Raw genomic sequence first — 17,363 nt, forward strand, 5'->3', positions numbered from 1 at the left:
AATTTCCTGAGTTTGTGCACGAACAGGTTCAGCAAGTCCAACAAGCTCGCAGACCAGGAAACGATCCATATTCGAACACTTATAACCCCGGCTGGAGAAACCATCCAAATTTTTCTTGGAGACCACAACCAGTGGTTGGTCCTGCCACACCTCGACCTCAATATCAAGACCCAACATATAGGCATGGACCATACCATCAATTCCAAAATATTTCTCAACCGTCTACTACTGGTCACAGCTCAGCTTTTGAGGAAAAAGTCCTGAAAGCACTAGAAAGATTAGAAGTCAACACTCAGATCCTTAACTCCCACACACAATCCATTGCTAAGCTAGAGACCCAAATAGGTCAACTAGCAACTGCATTCAGTAGGAGGGAAGGAGGAAAATTACCTAGCCAACCCGAGAGCAACCCAAGAGGGCAATTTTCGATTGAGAGTTATAATACCCCAGAAGCTTTTTCTGAACATGCCAAATCAATCATGACTCTGAGAAGTGGGAAGGTCATTGAACACACTAGTAAAATCAATGAGACCGACCCTAAATCTCTAACCAAATCCAAATCACCCAAGGAGGACCTGAAAATAGAGAAGGAACCAACTGCACCGGAATCATCTTACTTGCCTAAAGCCCCATTTTCGGATGCCCTGAAAACCCCTATTCCTGCAGATAAGAAGGGAGGAAAACTCGATGAGATGTTGGAATTGTTTAAGCAAGTCCAAATTAATCTTCCCCTTCTAGATGCAATCAAACATGTCCCTGCTTATGCCAAATTTTTGAAGGATTTGTACACCCAAAAATGTAAATCTAGATCACAAATCCCAAAGAAAGTACATCTCACTGAACAGGCTAGTTCTGTCGTCCAGCATGCCACTCCTCCAAAGCTTAAAGACCCAGGAGCCCCCATCATTTCCTGTGTTATAGGAGATTATCACATTGAAAAAGCTCTTCTAGATTTAGGGGCAAGTGTGAATCTTTTACCTAGTTCGATGTATGAACTTTTTGGATTCGAAGAACTGAAACCCACATCAGTCACATTACAGTTAGCCGACAGATCAATTAAAGAACCACGTGGAATGCTTGAGGATGTCTTGGTCAAGGTAGATGAGTTTTACTTTCCAGTTGATTTTCTGGTTCTCGATATGGAATTAAGTGGCAACCCCAGACAAATTCCCATTATCTTAGGACGACCTTTCCTAGCTACGGTGAATGCATGCATCAATTGTAGGACAGGAGTCATGGACGTATCGTTTGGGAATAAGAAACTGAGACTGAATGTGTTTGGTGCTTCCCAAGGACCATCAATGGATAGTTGCTTCAAAGTAGATACACTAGAAGATATTATAGAAGATGCAACACCCACAATTCTAGCACCTGAACCCTTAGATACTTGCTTGGCTCACTTTGGAGTGTATGACTTTAAGGGATATATGAAAGAAGTTAACATATTGTTGGATACACCACATGATAAAACCACTCCTCCATGGACAATCAAGTATGAGCCATTACCCATCTTTTGTTGGTTTTATTGCATATGACGTCTGGCTGAAGACGTAAAACTTAGCGCTTTTTGGGAGGCAACCCAAATTTCGTCTATTTTGTTTTAACTGATCATCATTTTTTTAAAGAATAAAGGACCACTCTGTATGGAAGAGTCTGTTAATAAACTTGACGTCTGGCTGAAGACATAAAACTTAGCGTTTGTTGGGAGGCAACCCAACGATTTCATATTTTTTTTACTTTATTGCAGCTGCAGGAATTTAGAACAAGAGCCTATTAATCAATGAAGCTATCTTCAACTTTCGAAGCAAAATTATCCCAGGTGCACTCTCTCCTTTTATTTTCTTTGCTTTCTTACTCCATTGAGAACAATGTAGATTAAGTTGGGGGGGAAATTAATCAAATCCTCGAGTATGGTCAGAAATAATTAGTTTTGTGTATTCAAATTTTATTTTGATCAAGAGTCAATTAGGCATCCTAATAAATGAATGATTAACGGTCAAGATAATTTTAGAGATACTGAAGAATAAATTATTAAGAAAACCCAATGAATGGTAGGGTTTGAACTAGATCAAATTTTAGGAGTGATTCTACAACCCTCTTCTTACTGATCTCAATAATGAATCTGCTTCATGAAAAATTAGGTGGAAAGATCGAGGTATGCCAAAAAAAAAAAAAAAAAAAAAATCTCCTTAAAAAAAAAATTAATTAAAAAAAAAAAGAAGAAGAGAGAGAAAAACAACATTGGTCTCCTACTGAGTAACCGGACCCTTTCGCCTAAGTAAGCGTTGTGGTTCGCGTAAAAAGGTAGGCAATGTTATATGTATATATATATATAAAAAAAAAAAAGGAGACTAAATTGCAAGAAGATGATAAACCTCTTTCCCATTAAGTTAGAGGATTTAAAGAGTAAAGTGGGGAGTTGGTGAAAGAAAAGCTCTGAAATTTCTTTAGTTAATACTCAACCACTAATTGGGTCAAATTGATAATCCAATTAAATATCTCTTTAATGGTCTGACCAAGTATCATCTACCTTTTGGGATGCCTAACCTAATTATTGATTCAAAACCAAGTCAGTACACAATGCTGATATATCTATTTTACTCGAGGATGAGCAAAATTCAAGTTGGGGGGTGTGATAAATACATAATTTAAGTCATTTAAAGCAGAAAATCATATTTAATTTATTTTATTTATTAAAAATTTGATACTTCTTTTTATTTTTTACAGAAAAGATGATCGCCAATACAAAGAGTCCGATTCATAGATCAAAAAGACTCAAGTTTGAAGAAATTTGGACTTAAAATAAAATTAAAATAAAAGAAAGACGCATCCGGTATTATAGAAAATGAAGATACTATGCAAGGAATCCAAAAGGATACAGATGTCATTGTAAAGAAACAAAAGTTTCTTTTTGGTACGTGAAAAAGTGGTTCACGTTGATTCTTTTTTCTGGATGGTTTCACGTGAAGTTTGGGCGCGGTTTCAAGTGGATTCAAAAGAAGAAGCATGGCGCGTGGACGTGGGACGCGGGAAGCTGACGCGGTTTGGACGCGGGGCGCGGACGCGGGATGCGGCACGGACGCGGGGACGGGCGCTGACGCGGGTGTGGGCGCACTGCAGACAAGTTCAAAATAAAGAAAAAAATAATATTTAGAAATATTTTGAAAGATTTGTATTTTTTTAGTCCCACATCGGAAAATCATGTAAAACTCATCCCTCCTAACACCTATAAAAAGACTTTTGTACTCTCATTGGAGGGGAAGCCCAGAAATTCTTCTAAAGCCTTGCATAGAGGAATAGAAAGGGACTACTTCATGAGCAGCTAGGCTAGCAGTCTCGGAAGTGGAGAAGAAATTTTGTAACGACACAGAAATGGTTTATTGTTCTAAACTTTTCTGTATTTCTTTATATGCAATAAAGATTATGCTTTTTATTTAAATTGTCATGAGTTCTTTATTTGCTTCCTATCATATGCTTTTATTTATGCTTTCTTGTTAGATTAATATTAGGAACAACTTTTACTTTCCGGAGACGTGTCGTGATCTACGGATACGGGGCGTGCCGAGGAAAGAAGAATTGTGTACCTAGTCTTTCCGGAGATGCGCCGTGATCTATGGGTACGGAGCATGCCGAGGAAAGACAGATATTTTTCCTAAGATTAATCACATCTATTTAGTTAAAAAAGAGATACAACTCTGCTAGTGCAAATTAATTCAAAACTCCCGATCTCTTTATTTTTTAATTACCTCAATTTTACGATAATTTATTTTCTAAATCAAAAACAACGCTTCTTTCTTTTACCTTGCAATCTCAACTTAGCCCAAGATCCCTGAGGATACGATCTCGACTCATCCTACCTACGTAGTGAGTAGAGTTATTTTTGGTGCTATCAATGACTACGCATCACTCTTGATGGTTAAATCAAGTAAGGGCTAGAGCACCAGGCTATGATACCACTTGTTACCCAAATATGGAGCCCAAGAGGGGGGGTGAATTAGATTTTTTAAAATTTTTGTGATTAGTGCTCACAAATAATGTGCTATACTTGAAGAGTGAGATGAATTGATTATCAAAGAAAAAAAATCAACCATAATTAACTAATAAACAAGTATAGAGCACAGAGAAGAAAAGAAAGTATGCAAGCACTACAAATATAAGAGATTTATAGTGATTTGGTGCTAACCTTGCACCTACATCCACTCTCCAAGTCCTAACTTGAAAATTCAATCCACTAAAAGAATTTTCAAATACAACTCATCGGATAATCCCGACCCTTGCTATCTAAGCAAGAACACTTATTTTTTAGATACAAGCCAACCTACAAACTCTTCGATTTACAGGTTCGGATCAATTTTTTTGAGTTTTGGAACCCTCCAAAACTCAAACTTAATGTACAACAGCAAAAGATGAGTATACAGAAATTTCAGCATAAACAGCTCCTTAAATGAGCACAATAAAATAATAAAAGTACAATCTCAAGATGTAGAAGCCTTTTCTAAATACCCTTAAATAATTAAGACACTTGAATGCAGCTGGAGAGTAGTTGGTGAGCTGATTGAATGTTTCTTTTCTCTCTTTCTAGGGTTTTCTTTCTCTTTCATAAATTTGAGCTTGAATGCTTGATTTTTGTTTGATTTCCTATCTCTAGAGAGCATTTATAGTTTTCATTTAGTCTTAAGAGTATCTTATTGTCGGTTAAGAGCTATTGGAGTGTGTTTAATGCACATTAAATGCACCAAAAGTAGGCTGAAAATTAGTCGTTACAAGTGTTCGCCCAGAATGGATCAACCCATGGGTCGTTCCATTGCAAATGGGTGGTCCCATGAGTCATCTCATTTGATCAGACAAAAAATCAAGCTCTCTATTTTGGTCTCAGGGTTGACCCATGGGTCGTCCTACTGCATGCCACAAGCCAAAACAGGTGTGTGCCGGCTATCCAATAAAAGAGGATGACCCAGTTGGGTCGCTCCATTTTGTTTCAATCTAATTTTTCATATATTTAAGATTTGAAACTTACCAGAACACTACCAAATACTCTTAAATAGATTTTAATAAATTTGACACTTCTGAAAGACTTCAAAAATATCTTCAACTTGTAGAAACTTCAACTTTGGCACTCTTGAAGGAGTTTTACAAACTCAACATTTTTAGATTACCTAAAACAACACCAAAGTATCTTGCAAGGATAATAAACTCATTAGTAGTCCCCTCAAATAATTTATGACCATCAAAATCAATTTTTGAGACAACAGTATGTCTTAGATTCAGAGCTCAGATAGATATAGATTAGATCTGTTGCATATGGGGTTAAAGGATTTAACCTAGATCATTTTCGCTGCTACTTCAAAAAAGTTTTGAAATCTATGCATGCAACCCTATCTGATTTTCTAACTTCTTGAATATTACTTTGTAATTATTCAACCTATCCAGGCATCAAATATCATTGCTAGATGGTCACTTTGATTAGTATAGGATGGGGTGCCGGCTTAGTATTCGAACCTATGGAGTCACGCACAAACTCAAACTATATAAGAAAGAATTGATCTAATATCTATATATATTCAATTTGAAAGTATGAGACTTGATTGAATGTATAGATTTACTTAATTAAAAATTAAGTTATGCATCATATGGAATTAAACACTAACTATGTACTGCTAGCACTGCACATGAGGCACAAGTTTGATTTCAGAGATAAATTTGATCAAATCAATGATTCAAAAAATTATGAGAGATTGAATTCAAGTTCTAATTATTTTAGATTAGATCTATTCTAATTGGACTTGATTTTATTAAGGCTAAATTAGGCTAAATATTCAAGTTAGATTTGGACCTAAATCCTAATTAGATTAGGATTAACAGTCTTTGTGAAATTGATTCGAATCGGATTCAAATTGAATCCAAATTTGAATCAAATCAGATTTGACACACTAAGCCATGTTTTACTTGCATTCTCTCACCTAGTGGCCGACCAAGATGGAGGTGGAGTCCCCTTGGGTGTGCGGCATAAGGAGAGAGGTGCAAGTTAGCACCTCTCCTACTTCCTTTAGGAATCCTCATGGTTTAGGAAGTTTGGATTTGATTCAAACTTGGAGAGTCATATTCCTAACCCATAAAGGTGTTTGATTTGATTTAAGACCTCTTGTCTACTTAAGGAAGGGTTTAGAGAAGAGAGAAATCATTCAATAAAATAATTGATTAAGGTCAGTCCTTCCCTTGGGCATCCCCTTTCTAGGCATCTTCTCTCTTAGGCATCCTTTCTCGCCCTTCATGGTGTGGTGTGTGGGCTCCTTCCTAGCTTGAAGATCTGATCTCAAGCCTCTTCTCTTCTTCACTCCTAAAGAGTTATTCATCCCTCTCTCCTATGTTGTTTGGTATGCAAGCGAAGTAAAGGGTCTGGATATCTGGATCTTATGAAGCAATGATCTTCATCAATCAATCAACTCGATCAATTTTCTGCTGCACATCGAGGTAACTTTTTTAGAAAATATATCTTAAAGTCAATCATTTAGATATTGGGAATAGTGTCCCAAAGCCAATCATCAGCTTGTTGACGGTTGTGCTCATTTTTGTATATGTACATGAATTATGAATTAATAAAAATTATTTTGATATTTTTTCATCACAAAATGTTTCATCTTCTAATGAACTCCTATGTTGAGGTGAAGTCCTTAGGACTATATAGACTCGACAAAAGAAGATTTGTCTTTTAGTCCTTAAATCTGTTCGCGACCAAATGATACGTTGTTACCAAGGACAACAACGTTTATTAAGCATAGGTCATTGTGTGCCATATAGGTTGATTGTCCTCTTAACCAATGAGTGTGGAGACACTGGTATGGCATACAGATGAGATGTAAGGGTACATCTGCACTGAATGTGACCGACTCTGGAGCTATTTTTGCTGTCAAGATTTGCTCCGATGGAATATGGGTATAAATGTCCCTCCGACCTGAGACAGTCATGGTGACTTGCAAGCAACTCACTGCACTTAGACACTGGACTACCCAAATTTCTAATTCAGTGACGGAAGACTGCTGGGTGTAGTCAAGTACTTGACTTGTCAGTGCGTGTGTCAAGATGAGATTGACCACTCCAGTTCAGGAGCTGTGTATAGTCGTGTTTCAATTTAGCAAAATCTTGGCCAGGATAGACTTTGTGAGGAGTCACAGGTGTTGGGAAATGTGTCCCATAAAGCCAATCGTCAAGCTGTTGACGGTTGAGCAACCAAGTATTGTAATTGATTTGTTAATAAATAAAATATATTTGGCATCTTCATCATAAGCTTTCATCTTCTAATGAACTCCGTTGTTATGATGAAGTCTTTAGGACTATTTAGGTTCGATAAAGAGAGGATTTATCGATTAGTCCTTAAAACTGTTCACGACCAAATGATAGGCTGTTAATAAGGATGACAGCTTCTATCGAGCATAGGTCGCTGTAGGCCATATGGGTTGGTTGTCCTCTTAACCAAAGAGTGTGGAGACACTGGTATGGCATACAGGTGAGATGTAAGGGTACATCATCATTGAACGTGACCAACTCCAGAGTATTCTGCTGTCGAGAATGTCTCTGATGGGATATAGGTATAAGTGTCCCTTAGACTTGAGATCGCCTCAGTGACTTGCAAGCAACTCACTGTGCTTTGGTACTGGACTAACTGAATTTTTAATTCAGGGACGGAAGGCTTCTGGGCACAGTCAAGTACTTGCAAAGTCAGAGTGTGATCGAGATGGGATTGACCACTCCAAGAGTTGGAGAAGAATGAGTCGCTGTATTTCAATTTAGCAAAACCTTGGCCAGGGTAATCCATCAGATGGATTTGATATTTTGAAATACAATGTGGACAACCTGATCAGAGTTGATAGTTAAACTCTGGGGTGTCCTATGATCATTTGGTCAAGGGGATGAATTATATGAAAACTATATCCGCATGGGTTCTAAGGATGTTGTTCTACACATTCGACCTATCCGATCGTCGGGTACCATTGCTAGATGGTCACTTCGATTGGTATAGAAATTTGTTCCTATACTACCGGCTTAGGTTCGGACCTATGAGGTCACACACATTAGAGTTCATGATCCAATCGGATGGTTGATCAATGATTAAGAATCATTCTAGGGTTAGATGATCAATACGATTGATATTTAACCCAGTGCAAGTGTTGCAGGAGGATCGATTAGCAATTTGATTGCTAATTGGCTTAATTTGATTAGGCCAATGGGATGAGATTAAGTCTAATTAAATATGATTTAATTAGATTTAGTTTGGGCTTGATTGGATCAAATCCAATTGGTTTATTGGATAAGCCAAGTGCAAGGAAAAACTAGTCCTAGTTCAACTAGGACTTGGGTCAATCTAATTTCTAATTTGATTAAAAAATTAAATCAGATTTAAATATAATTTAATCTGATTAAATTAGGTTTTTAATTGGGTTAAGACCTATTTTAATTGGGTTGATCTAATTTTGATTTGATTTGGTTTAGGAAACCAAATTAAAACAAGTTATGAGACAGAATCCTAGTAGGACTAGGATTCCACCTTGCGCCACATAAACCTTCTCCACGCCCTCTCTCTTATTCAACGCCAATCTCCACTTATTTTGTGCGACAAAAGCCCTCTCCCAGATCTCTCCCACGTTCACAAAAGGTCTCCTCTCTTCTTTCTTACATGGAAGGTGGTTTGGATCAAATCTAAAAGGAATAAGTTTGGATTTTGAATTCTATGAGATAGAGTTTTAGAAATCCAAAACTCCTTCAATTTTGCACCGAATTTATCCAAATTTATTTTGGAATTTTCGTGGCTTTTAGGATTTATATTGTGAACCCTTTGCTAGTAATCCATGCACAAAAATATGGAGGAGATGCTCAAGAGTTGGGCGTCCCTTAACTTGCCATGTTTGGATAAGCCTTGACTAGGTGTTTGACCTAGACAAGGACTCTATCATATCTCTCTATATAAGATGAGTTTCTTCGTAAAATTTAAGGGAGAGATAGATATTTGAGAGACCTTTCTACCATCAAAAAATTAGGAAGAAATACCTTTGGGTCGTGGAGATATAAATGACACAAGTTTGAGTGTCTAGAGAGAAAAACGTGAAGAAGAAGAGGGTCTTCTTCTTGGGTTTTTGTTTTCACATCTTTCCTCCCTCCATCTTGAGTTTCCTGAGAGTGTCTCAGATCTGAAACTCCTCCTTCTACTTTTCATCTTTGGAAGAGTCCAAATCAAGAAGAAGGAGGTACCTGATCAACCATCAAAGAAGGATCAGCGCAGTACTAGCATACTGTGCTGATTTCCTGAAGCAGGACTTCTGATCGAGATTCGTGGGCTCGTGTGGATGACTCCTAGAGGCCGGACGTGTGTGCGGCTTGCAACATCATCCTCAAGCCCAGATCAGCAAGGTTAGAATGTCTAACTTGCAAGGTAATAGATCTGATCTATTGTTTAATACATACATTAGATGTAGCTAGTATAGAAACATGTTGATATGATCAACATGTAGTTCATACTATATTTAAATATATTTTAATTTTTGATTTAATATCATGTAATAATCATGTAATAGGATCTTAGATCTAGGGATTTTCTAATTTTAAAAAATAAATTTTGATTTATTTTAGTCTTCCGCTGTACGATCTTGAAAAAGTTTCAAGATCTAACCCTGAAACCCTAGATCTGGTTCCATCAATTGGTATTAGAGCCAGGTTCTTTATTACATGATTATTTATACATGCTTAGATTATTTCTTAGATTAGATCTAATTTATAATCTAATTATTAAATCTAAAATTAAAATTTTAGATCAATCACAAACTGCAAGGTTGTCCTGCTGTAAGGTTTACCCCTTACAGTGCAAAGGTTGTCCTAGTTTGTGTAGATCTATCTTTAATCATAAATTTATTAGATATGATCTAGATTAAATTTATGATTTATTAGATTTAAAAGGTGTTTAAATCTGAAATAAAATATCTTTGTTAATAATTTTTGTGCAAAGAAATTATTTAAAGTTGAAATTGTTTCAATTACATGAACCTGTTTAGATTAGATCTAAAGTAGTTTCATGTTTATTTCACTTGCATCTTGATTCTGAATCAAACATGCAATATGGTTAATAGAATCATATTGTAAAATTATTTTACAAATATGAAAATAATTTTTTGAAAAGCCAAACCCAACCCTCAGCCCAAAACTTAATTAAGAATTAAGAAGTTGTTTGATTAGGTTCTATGATTGTGAATTGAAGAACCTAAGACATAAATCATAACACATTGGGTTAATGGGTTAGTGGGAATTAGGTCCATTAATTGGGTTAGACCTATGGTTAGATTAAAGATGGACTTAATTAGAGAATTGACTAAATCTAATCAATTGTTGTCTTAGATTAGGTCAAGGATTCTCTAGATCAATTACAATAGTTGTAGTTGGTCAAGTCCATGTCTTTAACGAGAACCAAATGGACTTGATTCTTGGCTAAGCGGTCTAGCACGAACTGTTAGGTTGATCTAATCGAAACTAATTAAACCAGTTGGTGTCTAAGGTAAACCAGACTGGTGGTTTTTAATTGGGAGCCCGCTTACCTGGCCATTTCTGATGGTGTCTAAGGCAAGCTTTGGCAGACCCTCCCACTGATCGAACTTACCTGGCCTCTTGGTGAAATTATGTTTTGATCGGATCACTTGACTATTCGAGCTGACCCATGTCAGCTAGGTAAATCAGTGTGACTGATTTAGGTGCTCCTAGACCAGCCCCTTTAATGGTCTCCCTTAAGCTGACTTGGTGAAGCCAGTGGGAGGATCATGATAAGCTGGTTCATCTGACCTCATCCTCTAAATTATTTAAATCTTCTAAAATTATTAGGTCCTTAAAATGACAAAGTTATGGAGATAACTGAGTCATAGCCTCCCATTAAGGTATTTGATAATGAGTCCATTAACTCAATAATCATTGCAGACCCAAAGGCCTGGTGCCTGTTGACTAATGGAATTATCACTCATCATATGATGACTTGAAAGTGTCTCTCTAATGGTGGTTAGGTGAGCCAACCAAAGTTGGGCTTAATCATTTGTTGGTTAGATACACCAAGTATGATCATGTTAATGGTTGGACCTAACTGGATCCTTACAGTGGAGGCCAAAGCCTACTGATTAGGTTTCTGGGGCAAAATTAAAATTACTAGAAATTGTTTAGAGAAACAATTGGTTATGAACCTACCCTTAGATGTACATGGGTTGACCAACCAAAGTTGGGCTTGTGTGCAGTCTAAGTGGATTCTAGTACCCGCTAAGGAATTAGGGTAATTCCTCGAGTTGGAGGTAGAGGCTACCAATTCGAATAAAATAGTGGGAGAAACCTTTTGATTAAAGTCCAAATCTTTAGGTTTAATGAATCAATTACTAATTAGGTTATGGTTCTCTTTTGTGCAGATATGGCCACTTCCCTATCGCTCCGATCATTGTTGGACAATGATAAGTTGGTGGGACCCAATTTCGGTAGCTGGTACCGAAAGTTGAAGATAGTCCTAGAGCATGAACGGATCCTATATGTGATAATGGATCCTGCACCTGAGGAGCCAGCTGTCAATGCACGTAGAACAGTCAGAGACACTTACCAGAAGTGGCTCAGTGATCGGACCACGGTGCACTGTATCATGCTGGCTGCTATGAGCGACGAGTTCAGTCGCAGATTCGAGACGGCTCAGCCAAAGGACATGCTTCAAGTGTTGGAGGATACCTTTGGCACACCCGATGACTGGAGAGGCACAAGACTAGTTGTGCCATCTTCAACGTCAAAATGCGGGATGGTGCCTCTGTCATTGATCATGTATTGTACATGATCGAGCTGATGGAATGATTGAGCAAGCTCGACTTTTTCTTGCATGAGCAGCTTGGGAAAGATGCAATACTGAACTCGCTGCCCAAGTCTTATCTCCCATTCCTCACTCATTATAGAATGACAAAGCCTGAAGAGAACTACCACAGGTTACTGGGGTTGCTTCAGAACTTTGAGAAGGATCACCAACTTCACAAGGAGTCGGTGAATTTAGTGGGAGGTTCATCTTCTGGTTCTCGACCTTTTAAGAAAGGGAAGAAGAACAAGAAGAAGAAAGTAAAGAAGGTGCAAGTTCAGGCTACGACATCAGTGCAGAGCCAGACCAAAAAGGTCAAGCCTGATAAGAGTCTATTCTACTGGCAAGCACCCTAGATTAGATAGTGTGTCAGATATCTACTTATGGCACTGTAGGCTAGATCATATAAACAAGAACAGAATAAACAGGTTGACTCAAGAGGAAATCCTCGAAGTTAGTGATTGTGAATCACTTCCAACCTGTGAGTCCTGTCTTCTTGGTAAAATGACCAAGTCACCTTTTACTGGAAAAGGTGAGAGAGCTACTGAGCTCTTGAGCCTAGTACATACTGATGTATGTGGGCCCATGAGCATCAGTGCTAGAGGTGGATATTTCTACTTCATAACTTTCACAGATGACCTATCCCGATATGGATATGTCTATCTGATGAAACATAAGTCAGATTCATTTGAAATGTTCAAACGATTCTGAAGTGAAGTAGAAAAATAAACTGGGAAGAGTATTAAAATTCTTCGATCTGATCGAGGAGGAGAGTACCTTTCTAGTAAATTTCTCACATATCTAGGAGAGAATGGGATTCTCTCCCAATGGACTCCTCCAGGAACACCACAGCATAATGGTGTGTCTGAAAGGAGGAATCGGACTCTGTTAGACATGGTCCGATCCATGATGGGTTTTGCTAGCTTGCCGATATCCTTCTGGGGATATGCACTCGAATCGGCCTGTTATCTGTTAAATAGGGTTCCAAGTAAGTCTGTAATTAAGACTCCATATGAGATATGGACGGGACGTAAGCCAGCACTTTCACACCTTAGGGTCTGGGGGTGCCCGGCCTATGTCAAACGATTAGTCACAGACAAACTTGGACCTAGGTCTGACAAATGCTCATTCATAGGGTACCCCAAAGAGACAAAAGGATATTTTTTCTACCATGCTGATGAACAAAAAGTGTTCGTCAGTCTTAAGGCAATCTTTTTAGAAAAGGAGTTCCTTGGTGAAGGAACCGTTGCCTCTAAGGTTGAACTTGATGAAGTTCAACAGGTAGAAGGACCGACACCAATAGCTGAACCTGAGTCGGATATGATTAGATCAGATCCGGAGCCCAATATACCTGTACCATTAAGGTGATCTGGTAGAGTACCGTGTCAGCCGGACAGATACTACAGTTTCTTGGTCCGGGACGGTGATCCCATCGAACTTGATGAGAATAATGAGGATCCGATCACCTATATGGATGCTATACAGAGACCTGATTCCGAGAAATGGCTTGAAGCCATGAAATTCGAAATGGAGTCCATGAAGGTCAACGATGTATGGACATTGGTTGACCCACCTGAAGGGGTTAAATCCATTGGGTGTAAATGGGTCTTCAAAAGGAAGAGGGGCGCAGACGGAAAGGTGGAGACCTATAAAGCCCGTCTGGTTGCCAAGGGGTATCGTCAACGTTATGGTATTGACTATGACGAGATATTTTCCCCTGTGGCAATACTCAAATCTATTCGGATAATGCTTGCAATAGCTGCCCATCTGGATTATGAGATCTGGCAGATGGATGTAAAGACAGCTTTCCTGAATGGAGAGCTGACTGAAGAGGTGTATATGATACAACCTGAAGGGTTTACATCCATAGATGAGTCCAAGGTGTGCAAGCTTCAGAGATCCATTTATGGACTGAAGCAAGCTTCTCGAAGTTGGAACATGCATTTTGATAAGGTGATCAAAACGTATGGCTTCATTAAGAATGGAGAAGAGCCCTGCATCTATAAATGGGCAAATGGTCCAGTTGTGGTATTCCTTGTCTTGTATGTGGATGACATTCTCTTAATCAGGAATGACATCCCCGCACTACAGGGAATAAAAGTTTGGTTGTCATCACAGTTCTCCATGAAGGACTTGGGTGAAGCATCCTACATCCTAGGGATGAAGATCTATAGGGATAGATCTAAAAGGATGCTTGGATTATCCCAGTCCATGTACATAGACACTGTGCTGAAGAGGTTCAGCATGGAGAATTCCAAGAAGGGCTATCTACCGATAGGCCATGAAATTTCTCTCTCTAAGAAGGATTGTCCGACAACTCCTGAAGAGAGAGAGCGTATGAGTAGAGTCCCATATACTTCAGCCGTGGGATCTATCATGTACGCCATGACATGTACAAGACCAGATGTGGCATACTCACTAGGAGTAGTGAGTAGATACCAATCTGATCCTGGAGAGAATCACTGGAAAGTGTTTAAAGCCATCCTTAAGTATTTGAGAAATACTAAGGACCAATGGTTGGTTTATGGAAAGTCAGATCTGAAACTTGTGGGGTTCACAGACTCTAGCTTTCAATCTGACCATGATGACAGCAGGAGCGTGTCGGGTTATATCTTTACTCTGAATGGTGGAGCCATCTGCTGGAAGAGTTCCAAGCAGCATACTGTGGCAGACTCTGTTTGTGAAGCAGAGTATATCGCAGCATCAGATGCCGTGAAGGAGGCTGTGTGGCTGAGGAAATTCATCAACGAGCTCGGAGTAGCACCCTCCCTCGATGGTCCGGTCCTGCTCTATTGCGACAGCACTGGTGCCATAGCTCAGGTGAAGGAACCCAAAGCACATCAGCGGACGAAGCACATCTTGCACCACTTCCACCTGGTCCGAGAGATCGTGGATCGAGGTGACGTCGACCTTCAGAAGATCGACGGAAAGGAGAACCTAGCCGACCCCTTCACTAAAGCCTTGGCAATAAAGGAGTTCGACAACCACAAGTCGAAGATGGGTATTAGATACTGTGCTGAGTGGCTTTAGGACAAGTGGGAGTTGTTGGGAAATGTGTCCCAAAAAGTCAATCGTCAAGCTGTTCACGGTTGAGCAACCAAGTATTGTAATTGATTTGTTAATAAATAAAATATATTTGGCATCTTCATCATAAGCTTTCATCTTCTAATGAACTCCGTTGTTATGATGAAGTCCTTAGGACTATTTAGGTTCGATAAAGAGAGGATTTATCAATTAGTCCTTAAAACTGTTCACGACCAAATGATAGGCTGTTAATAAGGACGACAGCTTCTATCGAGCATAGGTCACTGTAGGCCATATGGGTTGGTTGTCCTCTTAACCAAAGAGTGTGGAGACACTGGTATGGCATACAAGTGAGATGTAAGGGTACATCATCATTGAACGTGACCAACTCCAGAGTATTCTGCTATCGAGAATGTCTCTGATGGGATATAGGTATAAGTGTCCCTTAGACTTGAGATCGCCTCAGTGACTTGCAAGCAACTCACTGTGCTTTGGTACTGGACTAACTGAATTTCTAATTCAGGGACGGAAGGCTTTTGGGCACAGTCAAGTACTTGCAAAGTCAGAGTGTGATCGAGATGGGATTGACCACTCCAAGAGTTGGAGAAGAATGAGTCGCTGTATTTCAATTTAGCAAAACCTTGGCCAGGGTAATCCATCAGATGGATTTGATATTTTGAAATATAATGTGGACAACCTGATCAGAGTTGACAGTTAAACTCTGGGGTGTCCTATGATCATTTTGGTCAAGGGGATGAATTATATGAAATCTATATACGCATGGATTCTAAGGATGTTGTTCTACACATTCGACCTATCCGATCGTCGGGTACCATTGCTAGACGGTCACTTCGATTGGTATAGGAATTTATTCCTATGCTACCGGCTTAGGTTCGGACCTATGAGGTCACACACATTAGAGTTCATGATCCGATCGGATGGTTGATCAACGATTAAGAATCGTTCTAGGGTTAGATGATCAATACGATTGATATTTAACCCAGTGCAGGTGTTGCAGGAGCATCGATTAGCAATTTGATTGCGAATTGGCTTAATTTGATTAGGCCAATGGGATGAGATTAAGTCTAATTAAATATGATTTAATTAGATTTGGTTTGGGCTTGATTGGATCAAGTCCAATTGGTTTATTGGATAAGCCAAGTGCAAGGAAAAACTAGTCCTAGTTCAACTAGGACTTGGGTCAATCTAATTTCTAATTTGATTAAAAAATTAAATCAGATTTAAATATAATTTAATCTGATTAAATTAGGTTTTTAATTGGGTTAAGACCTATTTTAATTGGGTTGATCTAATTTTGATTTGATTTGGTTTGGGAAACCAAATTAAAACAAGTTATGAGACAGAATCCTAGTAGGACTAGGATTCCACCTTGCGCCACATAAACCTTCTCCACGCCCTCTCTCTTATTCAACGCCAATCTTCACTTATTTTGTGTGACAAAAACCCTCTCCCAGATCTCTCCCATGTTCACAAAAGGTCTCCTCTCTTCTTTCTTACATGGAAGGTGGTTTGGATCAAATCTAAAAGGAATAAGTTTGGATTTCGAATTCTATGAGATAGAGTTTTAGAAATCCAAAACTCTTTCAATTTTGCACCGAATTTATCCAAATTTGTTTTGGAATTTTTATGGCTTTTAGGGTTTACATTGTGAACCCTTTGCTGGTGATCCATGCATGAAAATATGGAGGAGATGCTCAAGAGTTGGGCGTCCCTTAACTTGCCATGTTTGGATAAGCCTTGACTAGGTGTTTGACCTAGATAAGGACTCTATCATATCTCTCTATATAAGATGAATTTCTTTGTAAAATTTAAGGAGGAGATAGATATTTGAGATACCTTTCTACCGTCCAAAAATTAGAGAGAAATACCTTTGGGTCATAGAGATATAAAAGATGCAAGTTTGGGTGTCTAGAGAGAAAAATGTGAAGAAGAAGAGGGTCTTCTTCTTGGGTTTTTGTTTTCACATCTTTCCTCCCTCCATCTTGAGTTTCCTGAGAGTGTCTCAGATCTGAAACTCCTCCTTCTACTTTTCATCTTTGGAAGAGTCCAAATCAAAAAGAAGGAGGTACCTGATCAACCATCAAAGAAGGATCAGCGCAGTACTAGCATACTGTGCTGATTTCCTGAAGCAGGACTTCTGATCGAGATTCGTGGGCTCGTGTGGATGACTCCTAGAGGCCGGACATGTCTGCGGCTTGCAACATCATCCTCAAGCCCAGATCAGCAAGGTTAGAATGTCTAACTTGCAAGGTAATAGATCTGATCTATTGTTTAATACATACATTAGATGTAGCTAGTATAGAAACATGTTGATATGATCAACATGTAGTTCATACTATATTTAAATATATTTTAATTTTTGATTTAATGCCATATAATAATCATGTAATAGGATCTTAGATCTAGGGATTTTCTGATTTTAAAAAATAAATTTTGATTTATTTTAGTCTTCCACTGTATGATCTTGAAAAAG

This window comes from Elaeis guineensis, chromosome 5 (assembly GCF_000442705.2).
Source record: "Elaeis guineensis isolate ETL-2024a chromosome 5, EG11, whole genome shotgun sequence".
Classification (NCBI taxonomy): Eukaryota; Viridiplantae; Streptophyta; class Magnoliopsida; order Arecales; family Arecaceae; genus Elaeis; species Elaeis guineensis.